Source organism: Rissa tridactyla, chromosome 7 (assembly GCF_028500815.1).
Source record: "Rissa tridactyla isolate bRisTri1 chromosome 7, bRisTri1.patW.cur.20221130, whole genome shotgun sequence".
NCBI lineage: Eukaryota > Metazoa > Chordata > Aves > Charadriiformes > Laridae > Rissa > Rissa tridactyla.
The window spans coordinates 42,719,383-42,744,222 of NC_071472.1; the positions used below are offsets into that span (position 1 = coordinate 42,719,383).

Genomic DNA, 24,840 nt, shown 5'->3' on the forward strand with positions numbered 1-24,840 from the left:
TTTCCAGAATATTAAATGCACAATTACTTTGGAAGCTGGTAATGACTGACTCAGACCCACAGTCGATCACAGACCTAAAGAAAGGCAGGGCAACATGTCATTCAAGAACCTAAGCAGAGGAGAAAGCCTAAAGGAAGAGGTGGGAGGCAGCCTGTATAAAGATGCGGATAGACACAGCTTCTGGGGCACGGAGCTGAAGAGAGTTGCAGATTTCTGACAAGGAAACTGTTTGTTTCTTTTGAGATCATAGCAACAGGACATCATGAACACGGCTTGTTTCTTTTGAGATCATAGCAACAGGACATCATGAACACGGCATGTAAGTAAATCATGATTTTTCCAAGGAATACCTCTTTCTAAATAATGTAATCAATTTCTCCTCCTAATGGAAAAAGAGCAATTCAATCCTGCCAGGCCAGAGGGACAACATTATCCTCATCCAGCACATCTTCTGTTTTTCCAAAAGCATTTCCCAGCTTTAATTCCAAGGTGGTGAGTCCTCTCAACCAGATAGCAGCCTACTCACATAAATCACAGATAAGGAGGTGACTTCCCCCTAAGCCTAGGTTAAGACGGGGATTTCAAGAGACTGGGAACTCTCCTCCAGTCGTTGGCTGGCTTCAGTTTCAGGCACAGATCATTGGAACGCACCCCAGGTTACTTCCCATCTTGTAATAAGGAATGCATTTCTACTCTTTGACCACCTCTTCTCCTTGCAGAGCACAACGGAAGATCGTTACACCATTTTATATGTGGATCGCAAGAAACTCAAACACTTCAAACCTGTGTGCTACTTGTATAACTCACAGAAAACACAGCCTTCTCCAACTCTATCAGCAAAGTGGGGAAATAATTGCTCCATGAAAGCATTTTGTCCTACTAATTAGTTCCTTCACTGACTGGCAATTTCAGCACTGGCTCAAGAGAAACAAAAGCGGAGACTAGCCCTAGAACCAAAGATGAGTTGGTGTATACTGGTACCATTTTGTTGCTATCAGTCTTTCTCTACTGCTTATTGAGGGTCTTGCTCATTGTGCTGAATCCAGTGAATGCAGGGAACGTGAGGTGTCACCAGCTATCCTGAAGCAGGCCGACAGCAGAAGACTTCCTAACATGAAGAACAAAGTCACTATCTATGATATGACTATGGTCACGCTCCTGTATGTTTCTGTTCACGTTCCTCCTTTCTTTTCCATCTTCTTCTGGCCTTGCAAACAGAAAGAAATAAATGGTTTTTTCATTTTATCATTTCAAATAGTTTACTTCAAGGGTTTCTTTGGAAATACTTGCAGAGGTGTGATTCCCACTACAGACTAAGCTGCTGTGACCCTTTTATGTGGGAAAACTGAATGAAAGTCACATTAATCAGAAGCTTAATTGAACTCTTTTGCTCAGCCTGGAAATATACACTCTCCTAAGGGTATCTGTAATATCTGAAAAATTTTAGGGCAGAGACATAGTAGTAAAAAAGCATGGCAGAACCTGGAGATAGACAGATTCAAGTAGTTCCTGGGTTGGTAATTGCTGAAGAGCAGGAGAACGTAAGGGGGAAATACCACATATACCAACCTTGAGCTTCATCTTTCTCAAGCATCCACTGCTGTAGTCTTGATGTTGAGCAAGATGAACCTTTGGAACCATCTAATGCAGCTAACCTTATCAGAGTGGGTATCACCAGATCTGCAAGTATTATAAGATATCAGACTAAGAAGAACAGCTAAAAACATTATTGATAATTTTATAGGAAACAGACCAGGGAAAGGGGATGAGTAACTGATACACCACACTGGTGTTTTGCAGCAATAGAGATACACAGCAACAGAGCCAGGGTGAAGCTCTTCATCCTTGGGCAATGCATAGTAAATGGTGCCTCAGGTTTTATTACTATTATTTGACTTTTCCTTTTGCAATTTAGAAGCGATTTAAAACACTGAGAAGTGAGTGGCAAATGAATCAGGCCTGTACAGATGTGCTGCCCAGTGTCTTCCCAAAGATTCTGATGTCTGCGAAAGGGGAGGGGGGAGGAGTTTTTCCTTTAAATTAACTCCCAAGGCGCTCTAATTTTTCCAGAGATGAAGACTATAAGATAAAGGAGGGGGTTAAAAAGATGAGGGCATTTCAGAGCACTGGAAATTTTTTTAATTTTTCTGAAAAAATAAACCAAGACAAACAAAACCTTTTTATTTCATTTTACAAACATCCTCCCACTTGGCAGTTAAGGAACTAATGCCAATGAAGTCAAACGTGAGAGATGCATTGCAAACTCGGGGTCACGCGTACCGTTTACTCTGTTTCTTTGCTCCCTGACATGCCACGATGTTGTTTTAAGTGCACACTGGACAGACATCGCTCTCTAGTTGATTTGTTTGATACACACGATGGTTGTGAATCAATGGCAGAAGTAGCAATCAGGTACTGAAAAGTGCCTACAATTAACATTCACAACTTAGCAACCCTGAAGCGATGCAATCTTAACAGTACACTTAAATTCAACAATATCAGTTTGATTCTTACCTTATCTTCCATCCAAATCCAATAAATACATAGTTTAGTGGAGTAAGCCCGGGTGATTATCTTAAAAAAGATACTTCAAAAAGTTTTTGGTTGAGGGTTTCCATACTGTATCCAGATGCTTTCATGACTTCATAAACATTGACAAAAATATGCATCCAGCCTCATCTCTGAATGCCCTGTTCTTAACAAAACAAAAACGTTAGGAAAGCATCTTAAAGGAAATTTTGTCTGTTCTTGGAATATAAACAGAGGAACCTTTTTTGTTTTAGGTTTCAAACTTCAGATCCTGAAAAATAGAATAGACATTTCTCAGTAGATAAAAAAACCCTATTTTTCTAACAAAGCACACTGATAAGAATGCGTTCAGAAAAGCCAGAAATATTTAGGACTTTAACAGCTGCAGTTGCTTTGGGAAGCTAATTCCTTTGAGCCTGTTTGTTCATAAACACAGCAACTTGCCACAAACTCTCCATCCTCATTCTTGTATTCAAATGATTCGGAAAAAAACCCGTATGCTATCCATTTCAATGTGTCCTTTGCTATTTAGGTACCATCCGAGAAAAAAAAAAGTGACACTCGAGTGTACAAAAATAACTGCAGCAAGCACAAACCTTACAGCAGCAGGTTGAAATGACCGACCGGCATTGCTATTCAGGATAAATTATTTTAAAAGAGGAAGGCAGGGTTCAGTTGTAAAGAACTTCAGAAGTCTAAGACGAAAAGTGTATCTCTAAGGTGGGAATGCGCTCAATGAGGAACTCATCCTTTAACTCTCATCCACAGCATTACTCTAGCAGGATGTTCAAACTTATGCCTAACCTTAAATATAAACAGCGTCATTGGGCACAAGGCCTCCCCTCTGCCCTGCCTAAATGTCTTCTTAAACTCAAAGGAAAGCTTCACTGTGAGGAATTCTCCTATCGCCCTGCCAGCCAGATGACTCTGCCCAGGGAAAAAGAAGTCTGCTCCAGGCTTTTACAGCATCCACATCCAGTTCCTCCACCATGCTTCAGCTACGGCCATGTGAAAGCTCAGCACTAACATTGGACGATACCTAGTAACTGCAGGCGCCCTCTTTTTTTGGCTCAGAAACCAGCCTTGTTAATTTGGTCTGCTCTTATTCAGCATTCCCATTGCCAGTGCAAGGCCAGGGAAGAAGCGCCTTAGCTTTTCCTGCAAGCATTATTCAGAGGCTCATCGGTGTCTGAGTCATAGCTGGTTTGGGACTGGTCTGTTTGTGACTAGTCACTGGAATCTGGTGGGAGGCTATATTTAATAGCACCCTTCACTCCAGAGAAACAGGGAGCCAGAGAATCTTTAAGGACCACAGATGCATTATAAACTCTTTCCACAACCACAGAAATGTAGCCAGCAAGAAGACAGCCAAATTAGCAAAAGAGCATATATTTAGGCAGGAGGACCGTACTGTTGTACCCCCATTCTGTACCACGAGCAGAGCTTTAGCCAAGCATCACATCTCCTGGCCAGCCTCCGCGGTGGCACTGCTACCCTCTTGCTGTGGGACCACTTAAAAAAGACCCTGCAAGCACTGGGCATCCCCACTGAATTTAGTTCAGACTTACTAGTATGAGACACGATCAGATCAGCACCTGAATGGATGTAGAATACGTGCCACTGCTCATTGCTCTGTCCCCAAAACACAACACACACGTAGAGACCCCTACCTCAGTGCTTTGGTGAACTAAATAAAGGGAAAGAAAGCAAGAACAAGTGAAGAGTGTGCTGTCAGGATAAGGTCAGGACTAAACATCAGAACTGAAACAAAAAGCCTAAAAAAATAACAGCCATGAAACTGTATATAGAAGTCACACACGCACATGGGCTCTACTTGTGCTTTTCCAGCTTCCCTTTCTCCCTGCCCACCAGCAAACAGCTTTGCTAAACAAGTAAGGGTCTTGTAGCAAACTCAATTAATGCTAAATCTCTGCTTTCCTCTGGCACTGTCACCAGCTTCTCCCAAGCCATTCCAAGCTAAACAGATGAGGATTATTGTCTGTTCACGATCCAGTTTTCCCATCTGAAAGAGGAGGATAACTGTTAACTTTTTGCTCCACCGGGGCCAATGGAGACATAGCTATTCATACTTGGAGATGCTCGGACATAAGACAGGTTGGCCCCCAGCCAAGGGTTGCTGCAGTCAAAGGAAGACTTCACTGGAGTTCAGGTGACCCAGTGCCTTTAGACCTAAACACGAGAAAAAGATCGGCATCAGCAGTGACACATCATAGTAACTTGATGTCACAGAAGAGACATCTCCCAGTGATGAAGCCTGTTCAATATTTTAAACAAATTTGAAATGTGTTTAGTCTGGAAGTGATTACTTTGCTTATTCGGATGCATTTGATGTTCGCCCCCACACTGCAAATATGGTCAGTTGGCCCAGTTCCAACCAAGGAAAAAGACCACAGCACCATAACCAAAAGTGCATGACATAAGACTGAATACTACCTCCACACCATAATTAAAATACCACAATTTAAACTGCGGAGCCGATGTTTTATGGTGGCTAGGACAAGCGTGATACATGTTCTCCATTTTCAAATACTGCGATGTTTCAGGGTACATGGGAAAGCAGATGTTTTTAATAGTCTGAACCTTTAAAGAAGCTTATTCTTCCAAACTAACTACATGCAGTCAGGAGTGAGACATTGCTGCAGGAACGGGTCAAAATGTTCCATCTGTCCTTATTCCAGTGGAAAATGTTTATTCTGACCAAAATAGATATTTTTACATTAAGAATGACTTTTCTCCAAAGCAGCCAGATTATCAATTAGATGCAATTAAATTTCTGTTCACTTGGGGTTTGTTTCAATTTGTTAAATCTAAAGGTTTTCAAATAAAAGTTCTGAGAAAAACATATCTAGGGGAAAAAATTACTTAAAGCCTACATTCCTTGTGAGGACTTTGCCCTTTTTGCATATCTGACTACAATATGAAGCTGTATATCCCTATGGATATGTTTATCCCTCAACTTTTAATGCTGCGGTTACTTCATACTATGCCTCCTTCCTTCTGCCACCCTTACTTAGGCAGAGTAAGTCCCTGGATGATGCTCAACTATTCACCGCCTGTAGCATTACCCAAGGTGGCAAAACCAGTCCCAGATGTAAGAGGATCCCACAGACCTCCTGTGTACTAACTTAAATCTGTTTGAGAGCGTCACCGTATGCATCCACTGACACGGAGGACCTTTCTTTGTGTGCAGACTGGAAAAAGCAGTGGACAGGTTGAATCTGAGGAAAAAAAAAAGAAATAAAAAATATCTGAGCGCAATGTTTTCTCTATGGCCTTACATAAAGGCTTGCTTTCTTTTCCAGGCTGCTATGGAGTACGGAATAGAGACTGACGAAGAGCCTCATGGCTCAAAGGTCACACAGAGCTGCAGGCATATGGTCCTCAGTTGACTGCATGTCAACGTCATACATGAAAACACATGTTGCTCAGACATCAGTCCTACAAACAGCTGGGACAGGTTCAAGCAAACGTAAGGCTACCCAAGAGGGCATGCAGAACAGGGAAGGAAGAGAGCAAAAGCAACCCCAAAAGCAAAAATGGAGATTATCAACCACCAAGGAAAGAAATTGCAGAGGACCATTATGAGCAACGATCTCAGGAAGCACAGTTTTACAGGCAGGACCACAAGCATTTGACACAGGAAAGCTTTCAAAATAAATGTGGTGTGGGTTTAGACCAGAAGCTGTAAAGCACAGTTGCCCTGATCATCTTACACTATTAAGAGAGAAGGCAAAGATGTCTGTTAAAAGTATTGCTCCTTCTCATCACTCAGAGGATGCAGGCTGCGCTGATGACCCTCCCCTCCTGCTGTGTAGAGAAGGCAGCGACCCCTCTAGTTAAGCCAACCGAATCATCTCAAGAGCAAGCAACCAGGAAACAATTCCCAAATAACAAGTTAGGGCCTCACAGATCTCCGTCCATATCTTCTACCATGTCAGACCACTGAGACACCCACCCCCTGCTCCCTCTGCCAGCCAAAAGCCTTACCGGGTGAAGATGCTTACATACTGCTTGGTCTGATATCTTCCTCAAGATCCAGTTTTTCACTGGAGGGAGTTTAAGCACACATGGTAGGAGCACACAGTAAGTGCCAGGCGACAGGCTATGAAGGGGGCAGGCAGGCAGCTCTCTGTGCTTCTCATTCAAACCTATAGATTTAGTATAAAGTCCCTTTGCTGGAGCAGGAGCTGGGACTGAGCCCTCCCTTCAGACCAGGCGGGCGTTCAGGGCGCAGGGCTGAGCTCTCCCTGCTTCTTGCACGCAGCAAACGTTGGGCTGGAAGAGCTAGACCTGCTCTGCCGTCTGTCTGGGCAGGCTCCCAGCAAGGGAAGGGTTTGAGCGGCAAAGGCCAAATGTTCATCTCCATCACTTAATAAGCTAACCACCATGGGAGGATGCTGCCTTCTGTTACGTGGATTTGTGAGGAACCTCAGCGACAAGGTAAATCCCGTGCTCTGGGCTTCCCTTATTGGATCCAGTGAGACACGGAGCCAGGTTGTGGAGGTCTGGGATGTCTTCTGCTGCAGCTACATACAAAACCTTAAAAACTGTCCTCCTTTCCTAGCAGCAGCCAAGTTGGGCACATGCCACACCAGATGCAAGAGTTATCATGTTACAAGAGGCAAAACACTGCAATTAATTCATGTTTCTGACGTGAGGCAGCTCCTAAAGAGGGGGACTTGAGGATCTCAGTTTTGTGTTCAGCCACCTGAGACTGTGGTCTAAATATTGCAAGCTGCTTACCGGTGAGCACGGCGCTCCTATGAGTTCCAGCTCAGCCACACTCGGGAGGTGGGTTTTCCAGGCATTTGTAGGAGCTGCACAGCTAAAATGACAGGACATTCATACTCAGAAGTGCTGAGAGGACTACGCATTGAATTAGGACTCATGGGGGCACTACCAGGTTACAGAGATGGCAGGATGAGAGCGGTGGGCGCTAACAGAGAGCAAATCACATTTATTCCCTTCCACAGGTTCCCACTAAGCTATCCAGTGACACACATGAGATAAGTGCTTCATTCATCAGAGCAGCAGCTCAGCTCCTTGGTTTCCTTAGGCCAGAGGTTTTCATCCGGAGCAAACCACAGCTGGGTTGCACAGGCAGAGAGCAAGCAGCATGTGGCCCTCAGGGGCAATCTGCATGCGAGCAAGACAGACATCAGCAAGGCCTCTGCCTCCCCAACCTCAAGAAAGATGCAATTGCATCATGTGAAATCCTTTTAAATGCGTTCCCTTGCTTTCCTTTGCAGTGACAGCAAGGAGGGAGGAACTGGCAGGATCCCTGTCTCCCAGCTGCACACTCCTAATCCAGCTGAATTTTTTTCCATCCTGATTCCCGGAAATATTTGCTGTGGAAGAAGCCAAGCCTTTTACTGCTTCCAACACCAGAGATGCTTCTTCTGCATCATCCATTTTCTCCCAGCTGTTTGAGCTCATGACCAGTCAGACCATAAGCAATACTGGACAAGTGAGCGAGGTCCCTTGATTGAGCACAGGCTGCCGCCTCCATCCCAGGTACTTTGGCCTTGCCCTCCCTCTTCTCCGCTCAACTCCTACCTTTCTCTTTTGGGTACCTCTTTCAAATCCCAAGCATCAGCCAAACTGCTCCGAGTTTCCTAACAAAGCCCTGTCTTTCCTGGAAAGCCCCAGTCGGTCTCCATCTCAGAAATACGCTTCTCTCACCCTGCCCATAGCACACCAGCGTGGGGAAGCATCACCTCACTCTTGGACAGTCAGAATGGCACAGCAAGACCTTTTCCTCAGCAACCACATGTGCTATTGGAGGTAAACTGGGTGCTACCATAGGCAAAAGTGTCTTTGAACTGTGTCCATCAGCCCTGCTTGGTTTCAAGAGAGATGATACACACCAGGGATGTGGCACTGGGACAGGGACAAGTGACAGAGTCACCTTGTAACTCAGGCTATGAGCAACCGGCTGAGCAAATGCAAAGGTAGATAGACCCTCAGGAGATGTGGGCTCTCCTCCACTTTATCACTTGCCTGATGAAAGGGCTTACAGAGGAATCAACTCCTTTCTCAGGGCTTCTCTTTCCTCCTCTCTTTTGTTGGCATTTCTCATCTCTTTAGCCATCTTTGAGCCAAGATCTGGTTCTCACGGGAAGCAAGACCTTCAGTGATTTAAGAGAGCTGTCCTCCCAGATCTTTCCATAGCAAAGATGGCACAAAAGAGAGAACATCTGCTCCTCAGGCACTGATCTATCCAGCCCAGCATATGAAGAGTTCTCTTGGGCAAATGGACCAGTCTTCCCAACCTGCTGATGTTCCATCAACTAGGAAATAGCACCAGTTACTTTGGAGAAGGAACTGGAGTTGCTGGGGAATGACACTCGCTGCTGCTCTACCAGAAAGCGGCGACCTCCCTGCAGCAAAACAAAGCAAGCAACCACTGTTCTCACCTTGTCAGCTTGGTGCTCAGTACAGTGAGGCCTTAACATCTAGCGAGGCAACAAAAGACAACATGACAGACAAACTCTTGCCTACATGATCCAAAAACCAGGAAAACAGACCAGTTTCCCCATCTCCCAGCTACTCACCCTCATTTGAAATGAAACCCTAAGTGCCAAGTCGCATTTTCCAGCCCTGCAAACATTTTCCTTAGCTAACCAAAACCAAATAATAACAGTATGAATTCTTTTTCTCCATCCCACCCCACTCCTGAATTCCCACTTCACAGCTCATCAGGCCTGGTGCTAATTAGAGCAGACTGTGAAGCTCACTACATCTGTGCAAAATGGCAGGGGTGGACAGACACATGATACGAGCATTGCGAAACCTCCAGGTCCCAAAGAACTGACCCATATGATGCTGCCTGCTTCTTCAGTCACTTCTTTTGAAGGAAGTGTGTGGTATTTATCTTCCCATGAAGCTTACTAAGAAGTAAAAACAAAACAACAACAACCTCAATCATTTTGAGGAGGAAGAGGGGTTATTTTGTTCGAAGGCCTTTCATTAATAATCCCCTTAATAACAGGTTTTATTTGTTTGTAAATGTTCCCTTTCACTCAGTCATTTGATGGCATCCTTGGCAGCAGCAGCCCATAATTCTTCATAGCATGCGCTTATGTCTGCTGTTCGAAGCAGACCTAATTAAAGCAAGGCTTGTGGTTGAGGCTCTAGCATTTAGTTCAGTGCACAAAAAGGAAAGGAGGGCATCAGTCTTTAAAGTAACAGTATTTTATTAGTATGGCAGCTCACCGAGACACAGAAAAATCCTAAAAGATTGTGTCACCCATTTTGCAAAGTACTTACTCTTCCTAGAGCCACCCTGGCAAAATGCATGTCACCCTCTTGAGTGCTGGACCCAAACTCACCCTAAAACCTTCCTATCCGTTCAGATCTGCATCCACATCCACTCTTCCATCAAAGAATCCTAAGCACTGAAACAACCGCAAATTTATGCTGGGAAGTAAATATTACAGTATCTCTTTTAGAGGTAGATAAACAGGGTAATAAATAGAGCTGATGACTGGATTAATCCAGTTTAATAATTACTGGATTAATCCAGATTAATAAATCCAGTGATTACCGGAAAAAGAGCAGTGTGTTTCTGGGAATCATACCTGAAGCTCTTTCCATCATATCGCAGTTTGGGTAGAGAGGAAAAGTGTGCCTTTCTACCTGGATCCCGCTGACCTCACTGCGATGCACTGAAACCAGTGAACTGCATCTTCTGCACCAGTCAGTTCGGTGCTTGGACTCTCTCTCTGGTCTTCCAAAGCCACAGTGGAAACTTCATGGTGCAAACAAGGTTGGAAGGTGTAAGACATTGGACCAGCTCCTGAAGTCCCTTCTGTTCTCTTGGCTTTGCTACCTAGGAGGCTTCTGGAGAACAGTGCCATTAATTAGATTGATATTCCCAGGAAAAATTTGAGTAGGAGGCCTGGCAAGTAAGTTTTCACTCTCCCTGTGATTCATGAGGAAACCAGACAAGGAATGTCTCCATCAGCAGACAAATGTGCTAGGCTTAGTGGCACCAATAATGGTGACATATTTCTTTACTAACTACCAGTTAATTACTGCAACAGCCTCAGTACAGAACAAGAGTGACTTCTAGTGCAGTCCAGGGATATGGCAAGGATTATTATTGCTTGGCATTATCCTTACATGTGTTTGACTTCATCGCTCTGTGATGCCTAATGGAAATTAGATATGGTCTGAACTGCAAAGTGCCTGTAGAAGTGCTGGGGATGTTGCTGCCCTGGTGAAAGCCAAAGCCTAGTCATGTTCCATCTTACACATACAGAAAGCCAGGGCATCCAAGGTAACTTCATGAAGACACAGCACACATGGCTGCTTGTGGCAGCAGTAAACTGGATTTCCTAACTCAAGAGCTAATTCAACCTCTGCAGAGAGCAGTCTTTTCAATTACAGTGGCAGATACAGACCGCAGTCTGGGTTTGCTTAATTACCAGTTTAAAAGCTGAGAGCGCTGCCTGTGCCGATATTCCTTGCCTGATATTCCTGAATGAGGCTAAAGCAGCTCCTCTCCATCCCACCTCACTTCAGACCTGCCCTGACACCACGGGCAGGAACCAAAGGCAGCCTGGCACCTCCTGCACCCCATGATCCCAAGCTGTCCCCTGGCAAGTGACAACCTCACAGGGAGCACAACCAAGCCAACCTGTATGCAGAAGAGATGTTAGCAGTCCTGCCCAGGAGGCCCTGCTGCATCCAGGAAGGCTGGTAACACCACTGCTTCCACAACCCAGGACCCACTGCAATTCCCTATGCTAAAGGAGAGCATAAATATTTTCTGAAATCAAAGTGAGAATTAATAAACACAAAGAACCCACCTCTGGCTCAGGAAGCCTCCCAGCCACAATTGCTGGAGATTTGGAGAATATCTGGGAGAAGCGTTGCTCCACACACACTTCATTTTTATGCTCTCTCCAGATCTCTATCCCCAGACCACGCTAGGAACAAGATGCCAAGTCACGCAGATCTGTGATCTGACCCAGCAGAGCCATTCTTACGTTCTTAAATGTAGAACGATTTCCACTTTCTCCTACTATTGGTTCACACTAATTTTGCTTTGCCATTTTCAAGTCTGGCTGACGGACTTCACACACAGCCTTTGCAATGGAGTACTTTAATCTAGCCCTGCCCAAGCTGCGATCTGCAGAGCTTCCATTGATATCCCACTGCTGGTACCCAGACAGGACCATGTCACCAGCTCACCAGGAAACCATGGGACACTATGTGGGATTCAAGGTCTCGGTGTTTTCGAGCCTTGCCAGGTGCAGGGATGAGGAAGAGCGAGACCCAGGAATTTGATCTGCACTGGCCAGCAGGGTTATTTCATACCATGAACATCACATCCAATATAAATTAGAAAGTTTTCCGAGGAGTTCTCTCTCTCCCTTGATGGCGGAGGTCCAGAGAACTCCTTGCCCTGGTGCCGGAGCCCTGAGCTCTTCCCTTCCTCCCGAAGCCCCAGCGCTCGCAGTGTCCCACATTTGCTGTCCCCCGCTGGGAGTGCACAGCTTCCTGCTGAGGGAATGGGATGAGTATAATCCTGTGTATTTTATGTTGGTATCAGGATCAATATCGGTTCTTTAGTATTATTGTTAATTATTTAGTCTTATGCTATTAAAACTATTTATATTTCAACACTTGTGTTTCCTTGGTTTTCCCCGATTGCCCTTCACAGGTGGCGAAGGGTCATTGGGTGATAGTGTAATTGTCTAAACAACAATAAGTTGTTCCAGGTTTCTCAAACCATGACACCAGACTGCTCCCACAGCATGCGTCAAGCGTCACACAGGGTCCTGCTTCTCCCTATTGCCCAACGGCAATCTGGGGGAAAGTTAGACAGACGATGGCAACCTGGTTGGTCTAAAAACTTTAAGAACCCTAGTCCCATCATCCCCAGCACCACCATTCAGAGCCCTGTTCTCTCTGCCTGCATGGTTACAGTCTTACACTGCCTTTGACTAACGGCAAGAAAAACAAACCCTCAGCATGCTTCTACTCAAGGTGTTTTATATAAAACAGTAGACAGAGAGGAACAGAAGAGAATAAAATTGGGAGATCAGAGAAAAAAAAAAGAACTGGTTAATACAGTTCCTACTTTCATGCTACCATGATGTTAGCTGAAAACTGCTGGCAAGTGAAACCGAGAGGGATGTATCTCAGCTGAAAAGCGTATATTCACTGGGAAGCAGAACACGTAAGTTGACCATAACTGCACACGGCTGTCCCGTTTTTACAAGATCAAATTCTTTCCCGTGCACGTAGCAGCCTTTAAAGAATCACAGTCCACCACGTCACCCAGGAGGCACAGTGCCAGATGTCTTCCTTGTGGCCGCGCTTTTAACAAACAGAGCCCCCCAAAACAATTGGATGGAATGAAAATGTCACAGTCACTGCAGGTAAAACTCTGGGTGCATGGATGTCAGCTTCACTTCTGTGAACCAGGATTTTCCCAGGGAGATTATCACATCACCCTCATCTAGGGATCCAATGCTGCCAGCCAGAATCTCTCTCCAATAACTTAACCGAAAAAGACCACTCCAGAAACCTGCCCTACGCGCTCCAGTTTGCCCCAGAGCCAGGAACCTTTCCCCACACCGGCCTGAAGTACCTTGGGTACCTGAGGATAAGCGACAGGAAAGTTTGATCAAGTTCTGATATTCAAGAGTATTCAAAGCATGGCAGCATTTTCTGGGACATTTCTAGCCAAAAAGTTAAAAACAGTAGAAAAAACACAAAGCACCGAGCCTTCAGCACACTGGTGTCTTCAGTCTTGAGTATATAGTATCCACCAGCTGATTAGAATGACTGAATGGGGCTTTGAACTTTAACTGCTCCCCAATGCAAATACACCTTGACGTATCTTCTCCCTTCAAAAAACATTCTTTGAATAACAGTTGGGTTGCATGCAAGGCAGAAACGCATTTTTTTTAGGGGCATAAGAGTTATTTAGGAATATTTCACTAAGACATTGGACCAAATAGAGACCTCGCTAAAAATGAAAATATTCATAGGAAAGAGTTATTCCAGATGAGTCTTCAGTTTCAAATTTCTCAAGATGTTTTGCTGTAACATTTTTCAAGTGAAAAGTGCCAAGTTTAGAGCCCGAAATGGCTTCATTTAAAACAATGTTTCTTTCTTCTACAGATTTTTTTTTTTCCAAGCTCAGCTGTTGAGGCTGAACTGAAGTGTAAGAAATTTTTCATGTCCTCAACAGGTCCAATAACATACTTTTCTCCCTTTTTATTAGAGGTGTGATTTCTACCCCCTCGGATTCCAAATGGAAAAAGAATTACAGCTCATCTTTTTTCATTCCTATTAAAAAAACCTCTTCCCTGCCCAGGCACAGTGAAAAGGGGGAAAAAAAAAAAACAACAAACCCCAGTTTGTATTAGGTGTGTTTGTACCTCTGTTTCCCGGATAAAAAAAAAAAAAAAAAAAGAGTGTCTGCTGCTTTCTAATTCAAGTGCCCGAGATGAATGACTTCACCTAGAGCAGTGGAGCACGTTCACCTTGGGGAGCAGAGTGGGTTTAAAGATTTAAGACAATGGCTAACGAATGGCTGGTTTGGTTTAGAGATTCCCCCATGGCCTTGTTGAGTCCCAGGAAGCCTCCAGCGATTGTTGCAAGACAGACTCAAAGCTTTTCCTGCAACGGTAATAAGTAATGGCATCACATCCCACACCCACCGTAAGTACTTGCTGTACGTTCCAGGCTGCTGCCAAGGCCACGACTCTGTTTTTCCTGCCTCTTTAGTTCTTGGGCAAAGTTACTTTTCTAATCTGCACACAATGTTCAGCTTAATCTCTCACAGTTTATATAGACTTTAACACAGAGGGATTTCTCATTGCCACTGGAAAGAGTGAATCTCCCCTCGTTCCCTGGAAGAGGAAAAACTGTCAGGGCAGATACTCTAAGCTAGCTTTCTTTCCATATCACACAGAGAAAACAAAGCACCTCCAAAACTGCCTTACAGTGATGACGACCAAGTCTCTGGAGACATGGGTTTTATTTCTAGCTCTGCCACAGATACCTGATGTGAGATTCTTGAAGACTTGACTGTGGCTGAACCAACTCTTTAAAGCCTGACTAGCCCATCACACTAAATAAAGCCGTGAGTAAAATAAAACGCTACTCAGTGGTTGAGAAAAAATCAGAACCACCTCCTGAAATTCTCTGTATCTCAGTCCTGAACAAAATAAGCATCTTGACTCTGTTTTCTAATGCTGAATTTCTTTCCAAAACAAGTGTTCCTAATCCTTCGTACTAGCCAAACTTGTCAATGGTTTATCATTGAGGTAGGGAGAAGAAGCTGGCTCTCACCGTGGCCAAGATTCAACCCAGCTAACCACAGGCATTAAGCTCCACTCCCAGTTTGCTCAAGCTCATGACATGGTTAATGAAGAGACAGACATCATGGTAAGCATGGTAGTTCAGATGTTGATATAACTGAGTCACCCCCTTTCTGTAACCTGAACGCCCTGGAGACTACTAAGCAGGACCATAAACAAAATAACCACCCCCTTGGGGGCCAAGGTCAACTTTTTATCCATCAATCACCAGAAGGCCACACTAACCAGACTCTAAGCTCAGACAGGTTGGCTCCCTGCTGTGTTTTATTAAAGACCTGAACACAAGCAGAGTGCAAGGAGTGCCTGAAGCCTCAGCCAGACCCAACACAGCTAAAATTTCCATGGAAAGCTTTAGCTTGAGGGAGGGGAGCAGGGTGGAGGTAATAGTATCAGTCACTTATTTAGTGACAAACTCCTGCCTGGCATTGCCTCCTCAAAGCATGAGCCAGCTGCTGTCACTCCTACCAGTCTTCAACATCATCAACCAACTGAAGTGGCCCTATTCATATTTGAGCAATACTTATTTTAGCTAGCAGATTCAGCCCTGGGAATCTCTCTGAGGACAAGATATGCCTAGTGGGAATTAGTCAGTTGATGCCCATCCCTTTCACTGGGTATACAAATACCAACTCAGAGTACAGGGCAAATAATCCTTCCATTACATCTACAAAGATTAACAGGCAAGATGACCATCCTTATTTAACGGATACAGGAAGAAAAAAAGGACCATGGCAAGAACACCACCTTTACCCCTTTACCACCCCAACACATGGTAGAAAGGGCTATCAACACCTATACCTTCATGTTAACATTGCAACAATACGGTTGTTTCCATCACTTCACACCAGGAAGAAACACACAGTCTTTTCCTTTCCAGGCTCTGCTAATATCATAAGACCACAGGAGCTTCGGGTGTTGCCTGACACTCACACCCAGGTCCTTCAAATGCTCTGTGCCAGTAACACCACCATTACCTGACTTTTCTCTACACAGTGTGCTCATAAATAGTTATGGAGAGAACCGATTTTCTGAAGCTGAGCTTCCAGACCATGAAATATCAAGGGTTCAGACTGGTGCTATGTTCTGACATTGTCCCTGTGCCAGAACACGATTCACGTCTGGCCCAGCAGAAGGGTTAAGATCCACCTTTGTAGCTTCAGGCTTGGTGTTTCCAGATTGTGGGTCTCCATGCGTGTTGCCTCCACCCTGGATCTTGTACCCGCTCCCTCAAATCTCAGCCTACTTGCCTACTGCATGCTATACAGTCTCGCTTCTGATAGTCAGTTCTGTGCAGACCAAGGAAGCACTTTCCTCTCAGACCCATCCTATCTTTAAGAAACACAGATTTTAACCACTCACAGCAGTAGTACAGACACAATACCATCAGTTTCACCAAGTATGATTTTTCCAGTGTCTAAGAGTTCAGCCAAATGATTGAATGGGTCCTGTCTGGCATCAACACACATGAATCTTAAAATCAAGCCATTTTAGAGTGTCTTACACCAGTCAGCATGTGCTTTAAGGTGCTTAAAATAGGCCATACTGCAACAAATCCTTGCCACTAGCTAAAGACCCAAAGGAAATATCATTTCCGGCTTACCATCAAATATACATCTGATGAAGGATTAGCTTTTCAGCTAATTCTAGCTGAGCAGAAAGCCAGCAGAGCTGAGAAAGCTTCTCAAAACATCCAGTTAAATTGATAGTGTTTCTTGTCAAGCTGCAAGATATTCCTACGGCCAAATTGATGGGTAACTCAGTTCTCTTTCTGCTGTCATCCTGGTGCTGGTGATAGCAGCTGACAGCAAGAATAGAAGAGAGCAAAAGTTACTAAGGAAACTTAAATGTCTGATGCAGGTACCCATGGCTTCAGGTCAGCCATCTTCTCAGAGAAGCCCCAGAGCCTCTCATCTCCTTTATGCACAACAGCCTACAGGATGGAAAAGATTCTCCAGTAAAGGTAGTATCTGGTGTGAGTAAGGGTGAAAGTATTTTGGCTGGGGATTAGTGTCGTGGGAGTTGTGATTCATGAAATGCTTCCCTTCCCCAGTAGTTCCCCACCTTGCAAAGAGCAAACAGTTGGCACTTGGGAGCAGAAACTCAGTAGCAAGGCATTTGGCAGAAGCATTTCTGGAGCAAGTACCAAGGCTTGAGCTGCTGTCAGCCAGAGCGTCTCCTCAGAGCAACTCTGATGGAGCATCACCAGGAACAAAACAGCATTTCCTGAAGCTATTACATAGGAAGACACAAAATTCACCCACCCTTGATCCAAAAGGGCATAAAATGCAGAAGGATTACGCTTTCTCTCTAGTTCCAAATAATATCCCCATTATAGATATGCTGAATGGTCCCAAGGAACAAATTCAATAGTAGCTGGGTCTGACAGATCACAACCATTAAAAAACTAGAGTGCAAACTGAGCTGTAGCAGCCCAGGATTTATTTCTCACTGACATCACGGGCTACTGTAGCTGTATATGCCCTCGGGGCAAGACTGGAAATGATCTTTCCCAAGTGCACTGGTGCTTGTCCAGACCTCAGTTTCCCTGCTAGGGAAAGCATATACAAGGGGGATGCTGAATCTGCTCCACATAGAGCCTAAATTTTAAATGCTGGAAAGCTCACATCAGGGCCATCCCATCTGCCTGAACTTCAGCCCAGGTATTTTCCTCTTGTGTAGACAACTTGAGGATAAGCACATCAATATTTTAATGATATTCTGAGCAATATACAACATCACTGAATGTTTAGAATTGGCACAGAGAACAATAAACCAACAAGACCCTGCACAATCACCATTGTCAAATTTTGCAACACGTAATATTTTATTCAAGATCCTGCTCTGGCAGTCATTTTACAAGAAGAAATAGTTTAGCAGTTACAGTTCAGGAAGGCCTTGGGAATGGGAACTAACAAGCTCTAAAAGATTTAGAAACAGAAAATGTAGAAAGAGGAATTTTGCTTTACTTTTTCAGTCTTTGACTTCTTCAGTCTGACTTATGGTTGCTAAACCACTAGGGACCAACGATACTTAGTTAAGAGCTTGTCTGATTAGAAAAGTGTCAAAGGCAATGTCAAAGTTAAAGTATCAGGAGTCAGATTTAATTGTTCCTAAGGGGAAACTTCAAGACTAGGAAGAAAAAAAAAAAAAGAGTTCCTCATTAACTGTGGAATTATCCCATTAAATATCAGTAACTGTGTAGAGCAGATGATGAAGTAGTGAAACCAAGCAGTTTGAATCGGGAATGATAACATGATATGCACTACTTGCACAATTTGAAATGGAGTCAGTTCTCAAAGGCTAGTCAAATACAGACCAGTCATAAGTACTATGTTCCCTTGCTTGCCTTTGGAAGGAAATACGTATCCGCTGCTCTATAAAGGAACAAGATTTCTGCAAATCAAGAGTTCACATCGATGCACAAATACTAAGTTCCATTTTCCTGAGCCACTGGCAAAAGGACTGACCTTCCGTGTCCAAATTAACGTTTCCCCTACTGTGCGCTCTTACAGGCTGGCACACAAGTGGAAAAGCCCCAGACCCAGGGTCAAAACCAGAACCCACAGATTTATTTGGGGAACTTACAGTTCCTGTCACCGTGAAATTATCTGGGAACCAATTAATCTTTGGCATACTCCACTCCTGCAAGGCTCTGTTGCACAGAGTGAAGCTGCACAGCTTCTGCTGCAACAAAGACGGGTCTAAGAAGGGAACGGCCCTGCTCTCTCCTGAGCCATGAAGCTATGAATTGTTGAGGCAATCTTCCTTCTTAGTGTTCTGGCAAAGCAAGTGCAAGAGCATCAGATGTGTCCTGAGCACAGGGCACTCCTGTGCCTGGCACTACTCTTAGCCAAAAACATTACTAATGCAAGCGTGCTGAGCAACCACAAGCCTGTGCTGGTATTGATTCAGGGATGGGCAGATGCTGGAGGAAGCTTTCATCTACATCCATGCAGGGTGGAAAGAGCAACAAAAATGTCGTAAGAGCAGGGAAGATCGAACAGGAGTAAAAGTATTTAGATTATTCACAGCTTCTATTTTTTGCCTCCATTTGTAGTTAAGCTGCTAAAGCCAAAATAAAAATGTCATAAAAAAAGACCCTATAGACTTTAGCATCTGCCCTTCTTTTTCCTCCCAAGCACTAACAAAAGGCTTTGCTGAATAATAAAGTAGTTATGTACAAAATAGAGCTAAAACGCCACGATGACCATTGCTGGAAATACAGCAGATAGATCTAAATGTGTCCCAGGGAATTTGAGGTTGGTTGAGAGACCAGAGAGGGGATGGAGGTGAAGCCCTCCCTTTTCCTCCTCTTGTCATTAGGAAATCCATGGGACATGGGAGACCTCAGATACAAACTCCTCCTCAACCTGATATAAACCTAAACTTCAAGTTGGATCTTGTGTGTCCTAGAAGGGCTGTTCACACATCTGATATTCTGGCCCGGGGCTCTCTTTCTACAGCTCCTGGTCCTATACAATAGAAAAATCCATAAACAGCTATCAGAACAAGATTTGGAAGCTCCCACACCCCAGGATCATATTTAACTAGTAGGTTAAAGAGAGCAGTGGCACCTTCTTTCATGAATTATGGGCTTTGTTTTTAGCTGAGCGTACTCTCAAAATGGCTAAGCGATCTGCTTTAACTGTTATGGGAAGAATTAATTTCCATTCAGACACCATACAAAACTTCCCCAGCTTCATTTACACTACCTGCTCCTCATGACCAACAGCTTTGCTCACAGTCACAAGCCAGATGAGATTTATTGTTCCCCAATAGGAACATAAATAGGACCATTAAAATAAATCCCTTTGCCCTGCCCCATTTCCTCAGCTGTTCGTATGCCACAGGAAGGACTAGAAGAAAGCAAGCTTGTCAGTGAATTCATCAGGAAATGGGCCTAATAAGAGTGTCACAGTCACTGGTAATCAACATTAGGGGTAGAAGGTTTCATTCTCTCTCTTCTGAAAGGCACTGGGGAGATGCCTCACAGTGGACTGGTGTTGCAAGGTTATCAGTTTCTCTTCAAACTGAGGGGCAGAGCTTCTCACTGCTACAGAAGCCAAGCAGATTGTGTACCCAGAGCCAAACACCACACACTCATGGATTTTTCCCCATGCTGAAACCCAAGAGTTTGAAGGAGCCGGTAGGGCTCCTAGAAATAGAAAGCTTTGACCTACCTTGGAAAACTTGGCTGTGTGCTTTACAGTACAGTCCCTGCCCATGTTTGTGAGGACACTTAAGGTCATGAATGAAAAGCTTCAGTGCACATTTCTGTTCAATTCTGCAAGGAAGGAAACAGCAATATTTAAAGCAGACTTGTCATAAGGGTATCGTGCAATCCCTTTGACAATCCCACCAGGGCAGAGTACTTCCCATGGTGTAAGGTGTACAGAATATTCAGTATATGAACATCCTGACCAAAGGATTGCCACAATTCCGTGATCACAAAACTACTCCTCCGTGTGTGTCTCCAAGTTAGAGTGCCTCGTGCTGTAAGTGGGTTGAAATTTTAAGTGGTAGCAGATGTTGGCAGCGTGCTCCAGACCTTTGTTTCATGGATTCCCAGATAACTGCTGCTTTTGTGCTAGTCCTTCTCTAGTAATAACAATAATTAAGTGCCATTTATATAAGGTCTTTCATTCAACAGTCCCAAAGCACTCAATAAATTTAACAAACCATTAATACTCAACAGATGTATCACTTTACATTTTTTAAAGAGGCTGCATGCATCTCAAGTAATCCCCCACATTCCCGCAAATGGTAGGTACGATAATTACTACCTTCAGTTTGCAGACAGAGAAGCAGAATTAGGGAATGCCAAAGGCCACAGCGCACTCTGCTAATAACAAAGGGATTTAAACAGCTCCTGGCTCTTTGCTCTGTTCCCACTGCAAGCAGGAAATCACCCTGTCTCCAGAAATTCACACGCACTGATAACTTCAGCGTTCTATCCAGAATGCTGAACTGAAAAGCAAGGATGCATTCCCAGAGCACATGAAAAACACACTGGTTAAAGCGAGTCAAGTCCAATCAAAGCAACAAGAATTTTTTCATTGGCACAACTTAACTAGCTAGAATTAAATTTAGTGGCTGAGGCAGGACATTGGAGAGAAATCCAATTGTCACCAAGTAACTACGATGGTGTTACAGCATCGGTGGATAAGGGGAGAGCAAGAGACATCACCTGCATTTGACACTGTCCTGCATGTCCTTGCCTCTAAATTGGAAAAACATGGATTTGATGGATGGGCCACTCAGTGGATAAGAAACTCAAAGAGTTGAGGTCAATGGCTCAATTTCCAAGTGGTGAGCAGTGACAAGTGGTGCTCCCCAGGGGTCAGTACTCAGACCAGTACTATTTAGCATCTTTGTCGGCAACATGGACAGTGGGATTGAGTGCACCCTCTGCAAGTTTGCTGACACCCAAGCTGTTTGGAGCAGTCGACACGCTGGAGGGAAAGGATGCCATCCAGAGGGACCTGGACAGGCTTCAGAGGTGGGCCCATACCAACCTCATGAAGTTCAACAAGGCCTGCGTATAGGTCAGGGTGCAAGTAGCAGCAATTCCTTCAGCTGCGTCTGAGCCCTAACAAAGCAAAACATTTATTTGATCTTTTCAGATTCCATTTGCCTTTTACTCATACTATGCTGCTTCTACCAATGGCAGTTCAAGCTCTATCACACAATTGGAATTATAATGCATTTGTTCGTATTTCAGGCAAAAGAGTAGTATTTGCAGAAATTTCAGATAGTTTGAGACCATTGCTCATCTGTAGTCACAGTCACACAAACTAACTTAACTGTGTGTCTCAGTTCATAATTGGAATAATTTTTTGTTTTGCCTTTACCTACTTACAAAAAAAGCTGCAGACCTAAAACCACATTGAAATCACTTAGTAACTCACCATGCAATAAAACCTGTGCACCTTATGCTGGACACAGAAAGTGAGAATGCTCACATCTTCTCCTAAGCTTCCTTTCCTCTAATTATCTGATATTACTTCTCCTGTTGATATGTTACACTCTTGCTCTGCACCTGAAACAGGAATTAAAAGTGGGAACCATGGCTATTAGAAGTGCTTCCTCCTCTACTTTCTACCAAGCATACCTTGGACAACTGATCAGCAATGCAACCAGCTGCCAATATAACCAAATGGAGACATTGCCAAGCTCTTCTCAGCTGAAATAAAATAACAGCAAATAAGTAACACAGATTGTATTTAGAAAGTCACAAGACCAGTGCTTGGCCCTGGCTGGAGGTGAGGGAGAAGGCCCATCCAAGGTGACGCCCAATTCTTTTCAGCTGAAATAAATTGAATTTCTACCAAGGGGAGCCAGGTTTCATAACCTATCATAGGGAAAGCGTTCACTGGACAGATTGTGTGAGTGCATAAAGGAGGTTAGACTGGGGCCCGTTTTTTTCATCATGCAGAAATGTAACAGCTTTTTATTTCGTTTTATGACTCAGTGTTCCCAACGGAAAGAGCACACACATCATGGGTTTGGCACTCTGCACCACTCAATTTCCTACCAGCCCCATCTTGCAACGAATCCAACACAGCCATTTCTTTAACCTCTTCAAAGAAGGGTTTGTGGCAGCGGCTGTCTCCAGGAGCAGGAGGGGTACAAGGCAGAGATGTGTCAGAGGAAGACTGCTCTCTACTTGCAGTCCATGCAGCATAAACCACCACTGTAAGAAAAACAAATGAGCCCAAGAGACAGTTGGGGGAAACTAGAGAAAGGTCCCCTCCTGGCATGAGTCAACGCAGCTCCGAAATAGTTGAAAGAGCTATTCTGTTTTGCATAGGGTAAAAAGTGTCCACCATAACCTATTACAGCTCTTCTCCCCACTGATTCATTCCCCAACATGCCACAGGTAATCAAAGTCAGCATGCAGGCTACAGTCAGACTTCTCTCTCTACCTGAACACAAGCACACCCTAGAGTTTCAAACAGGAGGTTGCCTTTCACATTTCTTTGTGTGTTGCAAACACAGCAGAGTATCCCTGAGCTGCTAAACTGGGAGGGTTCCTATTTGGTCCATAGTGTGCACCTGGGAGGGTTGCAAAACTGCAAAAATCCTCATGACTTTGTAAAAAAAAAAAAAAGAAGAAAACAAAGGAACCAGCTCTAAACCAAATCTCAAACTTAATGCAAGCTTTTGCTGAGTTAATAATCTTGCCAAGAGATTTTTGGGTCCATACTCTGTCTTACCTTCTTTCAAATTACAAGATTCTTTCCCAGGATCTTTTGGCTAAATCTGTCTCACCTATCATCTCAGGTGCATCCTTCCATAGGGTCCAGTGAGGGGGGAAGAAATGCGGGGGAAGTGCTCTAAAATATGGGATTTTTAACATGTCCTTCTACCCCTTCTTTCCCCTAGTCACATACTTACACTGTGAATATACTACTAAGTGTCACAGCTCATCCTCAAAGTCCCAATTTCTTTCGATCTATAGATCTGACCACTCCAACACATGCGTGACCCCACAAAAGTTGCAGTGGCAGGGGCTGGTATCAGCTCCGCCAAACACAGGAGAATACAAACAGCTAAAAAGCCATTAGCTTTCAAACATGCACGTTGAAGGGTCAGAGCAGCACGTCCAATTCTATTACAAATGCTACAGGGACAAGAAGCTGAGTTGTTCAAGGTTTGCCAACTGCATCTGTGACATACGAGGAGAGTCCTCTAATAACTCTGAGCAGGAAGACTTTTCTTGGAGTAAAGAGGGTTTTTTCTTAAGTTACCCCACCCACTGCATGACTGCTGCCCAAGAAGGCTATTATTGGGAAAAACATCATTTGCCACTGTGCTGGACATGACACAAAAGGGAAGAAAGTGGTCTTGTGGTGTGCTGTTAAATTGATCAGACTCTAAATATGCCAGTATTTCTGGAGTTCAGCCTCCCCCACTTAATATTCTTGGTGCCTATATCTGGGAAAGTTACTCATTTAGTAGAGCTTCAGTTCTATACTAAATGCATGAAGACAAAGTTAGAGGCAAAGGAGAAAGCAGCACCGCCATCTCCCTCCTATGAAAGATACTGAAAAAGAGAGAAATAAATTTGAATGAAGGTTAAACATGTCCATACCTTTTTTCTTCCCCCCTTTCCCTCTGCTGTTTCCTATGCTTTAGGTTATCTTGTTCTCAGTGGCTTCCAAGCAGAGCCCGCAAAGTTCCTTACCACAGTTCTCCTCTTGCCATCTAGCCAGATGTGTTCTCTAAACGTTGTGCTAAACTCAAGGTAGGAATCCTTGCCCTCTCTGAAGCCAGTGGGTGATTTCCCATGGGCTTCAGTGGGAACAGGACTCCATCTCTTGTCTCACACATTCTAGAAGATGTATTCTTCCTCCTATCTAGTTGGGTCTCAAAATATAAGTGGTGAAGCCAACTCTCAATTCCTATTCTCTTCCCAAAAAGAGAGGCACAATAAAGCATATCTACGACAAACATCACAGCATAATTTTTCTAAAGTGTTGATGCTGGGTTTCCAAATAGCTAAATATTAATTCCTTACTTCTTGTCTAAGAAGAATAGTATTTGTTTTATATCCATGCATAAATCAGGACAGTGCCCCTTACACTCACCTTGACTGTGTTGATGAAGGTTGTTTTTTTTTAAAAAAAAAAACAAAACAACCAAATAACTTTGAGCTAAGCATTCTTGATTTTAGTTTATAATAGCCTAGATCACTGTAAAAGAGTCTGGAGAGGATCCATGTTTCTAATGGGACACATCTTACAAAAGTCTGGGAACTCTTAACCACAGGAAAAATGACAAGGCTTCAGAATGACTCATTGCCGATATTTGCGAAGATGTTGGAAGAAACCGGGTAACAAAGACTAATCATTTTAATGCACTTTCCCCCTCTTTTGTAGATTCCCATCTACTCTGCCTCACTTTCTGAAGACCTCAACACACACAGAAGTGCACTTTTTTGCTT

General features: G+C 44.0%; 1 long non-coding RNA gene across 1 annotated transcript in view; it reads right to left on the reverse strand.

Moving 5' to 3' along the window:
* Window positions 1-22,801, reverse strand: part of LOC128912381 (uncharacterized) — a 59,080-nt gene extending 36,279 nt beyond the window's left edge. The window contains exons 1-5 of the long non-coding RNA XR_008467616.1: window positions 20,075-22,801; window positions 7,294-7,375; window positions 5,676-5,768; window positions 2,515-4,719; window positions 1,570-1,680 (exon numbers count right to left, since the gene is read on the reverse strand). This is a non-coding gene — a long non-coding RNA (uncharacterized LOC128912381). The remainder of the gene's footprint in view (window positions 1-1,569; window positions 1,681-2,514; window positions 4,720-5,675; window positions 5,769-7,293; window positions 7,376-20,074) is intronic.
* Between the last annotated feature and the right edge of the window lie 2,039 nt (window positions 22,802-24,840).